The 9745-nt window shown below is 42.3% G+C and overlaps 1 pseudogene; it reads right to left on the bottom strand.

Moving 5' to 3' along the window:
• Positions 1-8343: 8343 nt before the first annotated feature.
• Positions 8344-9745, bottom strand: part of LOC104166490 — a 2503-nt pseudogene continuing 1101 nt past the window's right edge.

The following is a 9745-nucleotide window of genomic DNA, read 5'->3' as shown; positions in this document are numbered from 1 at the left end:
GTGCGCCATTCCCGCTCTTTCCTGTGTGTAGACCCAGTGGGGGTGAGGATATCAAGACTGAGTTTGTGTGAACGGTCATTGCCAAGGTTCTGCCTCTCTATTGAAAAGGAAGAAAAAGAGAGCATAGATTTGAACAGACGTTGGGCTGACAAGCCTAACGACTGACGTTCTGTGTTTACTAGCAGAATGGCTGTACAACAAACAGACAATGGCAGTCCCAGCTTTGGCGTGCAGGTCTGCCAACAACCCTGTTCAGAAAAAATCAGAGTTGTGGGTGAGAGGCCAGAACAAATCTTCACAGTCATCTATCCTGGTACCTTGGGCTGCATTACGAGGAATGTTGTCAGCAGGTGGAGGGAGGTGATCCTTCCCCTCTACTCAGCACTGCTGAGGCCACACCTGGGGTAGCATGTTCAGTTCTGGGCTCCTCAGTACAAGAAAGACATGGATATACTGGAGAGAGTCCAGCGGAGGGCCAGGGAGAAGATTAAGGGACTGGAGTTGCTCACCTGTGAGGAAACACTGAGGGCTGTGATGGTTCACCCTGGACAAGAGAAGGTTCAGGCTCATTTCTATTAATGTCTACAAATACCAGAAGGGAGGGTGCAAGGATGACAGTCAGGCTCTTTTCAGCAGTGCCCAGTGACAGGACTAGAGGCAGTGGGCACAAGCTGAAAGGCAGGAGACTCCGCCTGAACATCAGCAATTTTTTACGGCAAAGGTGACCAGGCACTGGCATAGGTTGTCCAGAAAGTTTGTGCAATCTCTGTCCTTGGAGATATTCAAAAGCCGTCTGGACATGGTCCTGGGCAACTGGCTCAAGGTGGTCCTGCTTGAGCAGGGAGGTTGGACCAGATAACCTCCAGAGGTCCCTTCCAACCTCAGTCATTCTGTGATTCTGTAATAGAGTCTTTAACCTCCCTGCTGTGATTGTCAACAAGAACACCTATAGTAATGATTTTTGTGCCCGTATAAAAGCTGGATGGAGACTAAATACCAAAATTTCATATAGGACACTGAAGAGACAACTAAATCAGTCATCAACCAGCAGAACTTAACTTAGGAAAACAGTCAGAGATATCAAGGTCTGTACTGTCATCATCTGTGCCCCAAGTCACTCCTCATCTTCAGCAAGGGGTGCCAAGCCCTGTGCTGAGACCACATTGTCCTCCCTGTCCCATACTCTCAGAATGACAGGCTTTGCCTTTCACAAGCTTTAATAATAATCACTGTGGGTCAGAGTGTGCAGGCAAGCGGCAAGCAAGCTGCTATACCTCATGGATACTTCTATACACCGCCACGCTTCAGTGAGATCCTTTGAAGTCAATTATTCTTCTGTAGGAAGGCAAGTCACCTGCAACCCCTTTATTTCAGAAGCAACATCCTAATTTTCAACTAAGATTGTTTTGCTCCGTCCTCCCTCCTGTTCTTAGGGACACCAAAGGAGTAGAAGTTCCTACGCTAGCCAGTCGTACTTAGCATGAACACATGAAGCTATGCAAGAATGCAGAGACAATTTTGGTTTTCCCTCCTTCCCAGTAGGACCACATCTGACTCTGCTAAATTCCAACCTTCAGTACTTCAATTGTCAGATAACAGATTTTTATCTATTTTTAAGGTCACTCATCCCTTAGAAAGAACACAGAAAATGTTGGGTATGTTGCTTTCTCTGACATGGAAATCTCTGATTACAGTATACATTACTCATCCATAATTATTGGAAAGGTAGAGGAAAGGCAATAAGAAAAGGCTTGATTTTTGTGCAAGTGTTTTGTTTGCTTGTTTTTAATTTCAGTATTCTTCCTTCTTTCCTCACAGTTCTTCAGTATTATATATAACTATGTGACTGGGAAGAAAAAATATAGCTAATGGTATGTAAAAAGGCAATTGTGGTGTATATCTTATTCTACTCACCAGGTACAAGACAAAGCTCTACTTGAAAGTTTGGAAATTGGATATTATCTCTGCTGTTCAGTAGTGAACAATCACAGGTTCTTCATATTGCAAGATAAGCACAGAAAAAAACTGAGAAGCCCTTTATCAGTGAAAAATACTCTAAGAACAATACATGCACATTTGGATAGAAATAGAGAGTGATTGCATTTTGACTAAAGTTAAGAAAAACGGTTGCTCTCAGATCCCTTAGAAAAAAAAGGAAAAAAAAAAAAAAAGTCAGATAAATATATTCTACCAGAAAAAAAAACAGTTTAATCATGTATGCTGCCTAATGCTGTTTTGTGGTTGCAGTGACCAGCTTGCAAGGAATGGATTTCTTTGATAAATAACTCTAGAGATAAAATACTGCTTCTGTATGTGGAGCTTGTTAGTCATATCCTGATGTGTCACTGATGGCTCAGAGATAAAAAGAAAAAGCAGGGAAACATGGTTGCTTGAACAGGTAGTTGTTCACAGCCGTGATTCTACATATGCACATATGCAAACTTCTATGCACATATACATTTACTCAAAGTTATACATACACAGGCAGTTATACTAAATCTTTTCTCCGTGAGAGAAGAATGATTTTCAACACAACACAGAAAATATTGAACAATCTGTTTATCTTAAAACAGCAACAGAAGAAAAAAGAAACCCAGCCTCCGCCCCTCCAAGATATTCTAATTACAATGTATAATATTATATAAGAATACCATGCCCAGTTAGACAAACTTAAGACTGAACAAATTTCCCCAAGTGGGAAAAAAGCTGTTTGAAGACTTCACGTATTTTTTTACCAGTCAAAGGTGTGGTCAGTAGAAGAAGCAAGCACAGCTCTGAAAGGAGTAATGAGATAACAAAAGGAGGTAACGCCTGAAGGAGTATCTATTCTGTACGAAGCATACTGTTCCACTTTAGTTGTGAACCCACTGACACAAGGGCAACTCAGGCTGGTATTAGAAAGAGGGTTACATGTAGGATGAGGGGTCAAAACCCACACCTCCCTTCCAGCTTCTCATTCTGAGATTTGAGACAGTTAAAGATGCACCAGAAGCTCCTCACTTCATTTGTGAAAGAGGTACAAACACTTGTGGTGGATGGGGAGGCAGGTGATCCAAAACATGGGTACTAAAGGAAACATTCCGCTGCTGATTCAGCAACTTTGTGTCTAATTTAAAGAATACCAGTACTTCAAATACTCATTGACTTCTGCATGACTAAAACTTCTGAAATCCAAAGTAATTGGTTAATAGCTTGCCAAACTGGAGCTTAAAACCTTGACACTGGGTAGCTACCTTATGTGTGTGTACACATATATTTATACACTTTGCTTCTCTGGGAAAGTGAGTTTTTAAGAACGAACTGAAATGTCTTATTTTATTAAGCCTATTCGGATTACAACTTATCTAAAAAAAGATTTCTCCAACCCACCCACCCAAGTGTCCTAGACTAGGCATCTCATTCTCACACTGCATATCATGAAGCCCACTGTGATACATCAAGTTATAAATCAAAATAAGAGAGGAATGAATCAGAGCAGATCGAAATTTTGGATGGCTCACTTTCCATGTCTGTGGTTTGCAAAATGGGACTGAGCAGCTCAAAAGTCCGCTGTTTTCTCTGGCTTCTTTAGTGCCTAAAGACAGCAAAGGGTCAGCAAACACTGGCAACATCCTAATTCCATTTCTTCCAGTATTTACATGTGCACCTTTTTTTTTGCTTAGCCAGTAGTCCAGATGTTCTGCCAGTACTACTTCTCCCTCCACACATTGTTTTCCTTCCTTTCCACCAAGCAGCACGTTATTCTTCCCTCTTCACATAGTTAACATTCAACTGCAGGTCTAGCACCAGCCCCCCCCCCTCCCCGCCCCCACAGACTGCAAACATAAGTTAGGCCTTCCTGGCTGAACCCATTTAACTGCTTATCTGCTTGCCTCCTGCTACTGCATACACATCTCTGAGATCTTCTGAAGCTCTGTCTGCAGGCTTGCTATACAGCGTGCCTGGTCCTCTCAAAAGTGCTTAAATATAGCCTTAATCCACCAGCATAATATCCCCCATTTTAGACCACAGCTGGAATTCCAAAACAGAAAAATGTGACATAATGAAAACCTACCAATTGTTGAACCTCAGATCTATTTCTGAGTGAAAGTTCTGGTCTGGCTTTCTCTTCTACAGGTCAGCTCAACCATCCCCTGATGCAAACACAACAGTCTTAAAAGCACAGTGGTGTGTCATCCAGTGATTCATCATCTTGCAAGTCAGAACTAGAATAATAATTTCCTAAGCAGGCAAGTACCATCATGTGATAAAAGAAAAGCTGACATTTTAAAAATATATGGGGAAGGATGCTTTTTCAAAGGTTTACGAGTCAATACCCCCAGAGAAGTTGTTTAAATAAAACTGTAGTTTGTAAGTCTATGCTAAATGCTTGCCCTGAGGCCTTATTCCAATCCCATTGATGCTGATGGAAGCAGAATCCACTGAGGCAGAAACAGCAGGCTGGAGTAGCTCAACTTCAGCTATATTAAAATTCACAGCCTTTTGCAATCTCTTGCTGCTGCAGAAAGAATGAGGACAATCAAGTCTGGGGTCTCCCTGTTCCTCTTGCTGCCAAATTCTTCCTTACTCTATGCCCAAATATTTTCGACTTGCTAACATCTGTTGTGTCTCTTACAGTCCCTGCTTTGTAGATCCGGAGGTTACGAATCAAGAAGATCTGACAAATAAAACACATCGAAAGCATGAGAGGATCTGCCTTCATGCTCAGGACAACGGTTCAGTCTCATAAAGGATACTAAATTCTCTGTGTGGGTTAGCATTACCTTTCTTATGCTATGTCGTCTTAATGCCTTCCACATTAAGCTAGTGCTTGATTTATGTCATGAAGCATTACGCTTTATATCCATTTTTTTTTTCATCTTATCTAAAGATGTTCTCATTATCCATATAAATGCCTGTTTTTCTTTCTGAACTCTATGTCTCAGTGAAATCTTATGGCAGTGGGTTTGACTGATTAATTATGCATTGTATAAAAAGATACTCCCTTTTATCAGTTTGAATTTCTTTCTTTTCAGTTTCATCTACTGTCTCGTTATTCTTGTCTCATGACAAAGGGCAAGTAAGTTTATCTTGTTTTAAAATCCCTTCATATCACTTTCCCTCGATGTGCACCATTACTATATCCCTATTACCTATTACAGCAACGATCTCAATATGTCTTGATCTTTGGATGTTACTGACTTTCATATTTTGTTTTTCAGAGCCCTAAAGGCTTTCTAGTAGTTATACAGGCTCTGGTTAACTAGATTATGACTGTGTTTCTAATAAAGATGTTCTGCAGATATTTAGAAGTAACCCAGGGACCCTAGGATCAAGGACTACCAGCTAAAACCCATTGTTTCTGCACTGACCTCTGATCAGCGTTCAACACTCTGCATATTAACTTGATTTCTGGAAACCATGCTCATTCAATGTTGAAGTTTACATTGCTGATCAGTTCTAATTAACTCTTCTCCAAACTATTCTTTTTTTACTCTCTTCTTATCTAGAAGCTTTCATGTGGTTCATTTGCTTCAGTATTCTTTCTCCCTTTGCTTAGATGTTTTAGAGCCTACCTCCCTTCCATCTCACTTGGCACAGCCATAGAGCATGGGATAATGCACACTTAGCTGTGCAGCCATCCCTCCTTCACGCTTAGGGTTCATATATCCCTATTCTGCTATACTTTCATTTTTCCTGGTGAGAAGATGAGCAGGCTAATTATGTGAAAGCATAAACCTGATGTGCACTCATAAAAGGCCCCTCTTTTAACAATGGAAACTTGAAGCTGATATACAAATGTCCAGGTAGCGATAGCTAACCTTAAACTGTCAGTAGAACCAACAATGTCTGACACTATTTCACTAATTTAGATTAGACTGTAGTTCAAGCAAAGCTCAATTTAGTAGTGCACAGGAGGGTCTTGTTTAAAACTCATTCTGTACTACTTCTCACCTATTAATCCCAGCTGTTGCCCAATGTGGCTACGTTTCCAGGTGTCTAATTTCAGTAGAAGTATTTAGCAACGGTCAGAAGGACTGTACGGAGAGAATCCCTCTTGAGGACAAAAGGGTTGGTTTCCTGTATTTTGTCACCCCAAAAGGAGTGTAGAGGGCAACCTGGCTATGCAGTGGACAGTCCAGTACTGGGAAAGATTCTGGTTGAGGAAAGCAGAAAGTAAAGTTTAAAAGCTTTGACCACTTGTATTTGAATATAAATTGTGTTTAGTATAACCAGAAGAAAAAAATCTTAAAAATCTGATTAAAATTTCAGTGTTGACAGGTCCTATATGAATATTCTTAAATAATTTTAACTCCATCTTATATTTTGCCCTAGTGTAAAGACAGTTTATTATTGTATTAAAGAATATCCTTATGATACAGAACACTGAAGGAGAGAACTGGTAGCATCTTACTATTTCAGGACAGATAGTTTCCTCCTGGCATTAGCTTTGTGCCTTGTCAACCAGAGCTGTTCATCTGACCACATGACTGTGGTGGAGGAGAAGGAAGCACAGAAAAAAGCGTGACAAAAAGCAAATCCTCACTCTATTGAAACCGTCTTGCTGTGGTTTAATTAGAGGATTTCAGGAAGCTTCAGATTAGTAAATGAAAATCTTTGTGATTTGCCTTGGTAATTATTGGAATGAAATTTCAGGAGCTGAGATAATTCCCAAGGGAAAGTGCATCTGTGCGCTTCAAATTAGCTGCTTATATGCTTGCTTAGATTTTTTACATGCCTTTCAAACCATGCTGGCATACTTAAAAGGTATGCTCAGGTTGACAGATTTAGAAGGAGGAAATCTTTGGTAGATTACCTTGGCAGAAATTTCCCCACAGTGTTTCATGTAGAGTGTTTCTCCTCCTCCTAGAAAAGACATCCCAAAGGAATTCAGCTCTTTCTCCAGGGATATCTGCCTAAATCCCAGGAAAACAAAATTAGGAGAGTAAAAGCATCTTCTTTGAGATCCCTAGCTTCTCCTGAAGAAATGCACACCTGGCAACCCTGGCTGTGTTCCCAGGCTGGTGTAATTTCAATCCCATGTATGAGTAGCAGGCTGCCACAGCTTCAGGTTTAGTGTCTTGTGACCTCATAGGACTAACAAATGGAGTAGATGCTATCAGAAAACAGAGAGGCTTTAGCTTCTGAAGGCACATAACTTGTACTTCCAGCTCTAACCTCTTTCAGGTATCAGATTATGAAAATATGGCTTTTCTTTTCTACTGTTTTATTTGGAAGGTTTTACAGCATTCCTTATGCTTTTGAGCTAGGGCATCTGACTTTAAAACTAGAGGTATTCAAAAATGTTCCTATAAGCTTGGTGCTTTTCAGTTGCTTTAACTCTTGAAATCCTTCCTTATTCTTTTACTTGTGAAGTTACTATAAAGTACTAATTCTCTAGTATTTATTCCCATTTTATCCCCATATGAAGCTCTGAGAAAATAAGGCATAATTTACCTGTCTGAAAAGTTGCACATATTTTAAACACACTTCTTCAGGTCACTTCTAAAGTTGCTATGGTGTTTCCATATGAAGGTACCAGCTGTTAACAAGCATTGACAAAAGCATACGTCTGACTATGAGGGTTATTCAATTGCACAGATACACAGGTATCCATTGCCGTTTGAGATATCTCAGATAATGCCTCAGGTTTCCAGTAGCCCCTCCAGAAAGCCATGAGTCTCTTGTAGTCCAGTACTGTATCTGCCAAGCCTCTCTAGCTGTCTTGGGTTTGCTTATATCATTTCAATGATGCTGAATGCTTGCCTTGAGTTAACTGAATCCCTTGCTGAGCATCACTGGAAGCTGGGTTGTGAACTCCTGTTGAGGTCTTGTAAAGGTATTATGCCTTCAGAAACTGTAGACTTATCACTTATCTCATCATAGAATGGTTTGGTTGGAAGGGACCTTATAGGTCATCTAGTTCCAACCCCCTGCTATGGGCAGGAACACCTTCCACCAGACCAGGTTGCTCAAAGCCCCATCCAACCTGGCCTTCAACACTTCCAGGGATGGGGCATCCACAACTTCTCTGTGCAATTTCTTCCTAATATCTAATCTAAATCTTCCCTCTTCCAGTTTAGAGCCATCGCCCCTTGTCCTATCACTCCATGCCCTTGTAAAATGTCCCTCCCCAGCTTTCTTGTCAGCTTCTTTAGGTACTGGAAGGCTGCTCTAAGGTCTGCCCGGAGCCTTCTCTTCTCCAGGCTGAACAACCCCAACTCTCTCAGCCTGTCCTCACAGCAGAGCTGCTCCAGTCCTCGGATCATCTTTGTGACCTCCTCCAGACTCGCTCCAACAGGTCCATGTCCTTCTTGTGCTGAGGACCCCAGAGCTGAAGGCAGTACTGCAGGGGGGTCTCACCAGAGCGGAGCAGAGGGGCAGAATCCCCTCCCTCGACCTGCTGGCCACACTGCTTTGGATGCAGCCCAGGACACGGTTGGCTTTGTGGGCTGCGAGTGCACATGGCCGGGTCATGTTGAGTTTCTTGTCAACCAACACCCCTAAGTCCTTCTCCTCGGGGCTGCTCTCGATCCATGCACCGCCCAGCCTGTATTTGTGCTTGGGATTGCCCCACCCAGGTGCAAGACCTCAATACTTGGCCTTGTTGAACTTCATGAGGTTCGCAGGGGTCCACTCCTGAAGCCTATTCGGGTCTCTCTGGATGGCATCCCTTCCCTCCAGCATGTCAACCACACCACACACCTTGGTGCCATCGGCAAACTTGCTGAGGGTGCACTCAATCCCGCTGTCTGTTGTCGCTTGACAAAGATGTTAAACAGTGCTGATCCCAATACTGACCCCTGAGGAATGGCACTCGTCACCGGTCTCCATTTGGACATTGAGCTGTTGACCACAACTCCTTGAGTGCGACCATCCAGCCAATTCCTTATCCGCTGACTGTTCCATCCATCAGCTGTCAAATCCGTGTCTCTGCAATTTAGGGACAACGATGTCATGCAGGACGGTGTCAAGTGTTTTGCACTAGTCCAGGTAGATGACGTTAGTTACTTTTCCCTTATCCACCAAATCTGTAACACAATCGTAGAAGGCCACCAAATTTGTCAGGCATGATTTGCCCTTAATAAAGACATGTTGGTTGTCACCAATCACCTTCTTATTTTCCATGTGCCTTAACATAGTTTCCAGGAGGATTTGCTCCATGATCTTGCCAGGCACAGAAGTGAGACTGACAACTTGTAGTTCTCCAGGTCTTCCTTTTTTCTCTTTTTGAAAAATGGCGGTTATGTTTCCCCTTTTCCAGTCATCAGGAACTTCATTGGACTGCCACAACTTCTCAGGTATGATGGAAAGTGGCTTAGCTACTTCATCCACCAGTTCCCTCAGAACCCACAGATGCATCTAATCAGGTCCCAGGTGCACCTTCAGGTTCCTTAGATGATCTCAAACCTGATCTTCTCCTACAGTGGGCCGTTCTTCATTCTCCCAGTCCCTGCCTTTGCCTTCTGCGATTCAGGCGGTGTGGCTGGAGTACTTACTGATGAAGACTGAGGCAAAAACGTCATCGAGTACCTCAGCTTTCTCCACATCCCTGGTAACCAGGTCTCCTGTTTCCTTCCAGAGAGGGTCCACATTTTCCCTAGTCTTCCTTTTATCACCAGTGTACCTATAGAAGCTTTTCTTGTTGCCCTTGACATCCCTGGTCAGATTTAATTCTATAAGGGCTTTAACTTTCCTAATCTGTTCCCTGACTGAAATAAATCTCCACCAAAATCTGTATAGCCTGCTGTCCCTTGTTTTTTAT

The sequence above is a fragment of the Cariama cristata genome, unplaced genomic scaffold, assembly GCF_000690535.1.
Source record: "Cariama cristata isolate BGI_N322 unplaced genomic scaffold, ASM69053v1 scaffold1788, whole genome shotgun sequence".
In the NCBI taxonomy this organism is placed as follows: domain Eukaryota; kingdom Metazoa; phylum Chordata; class Aves; order Cariamiformes; family Cariamidae; genus Cariama; species Cariama cristata.
Note: the sequence above shows the minus strand (reverse complement) of the source record. Positions and strands in the feature narration are given on the sequence as shown.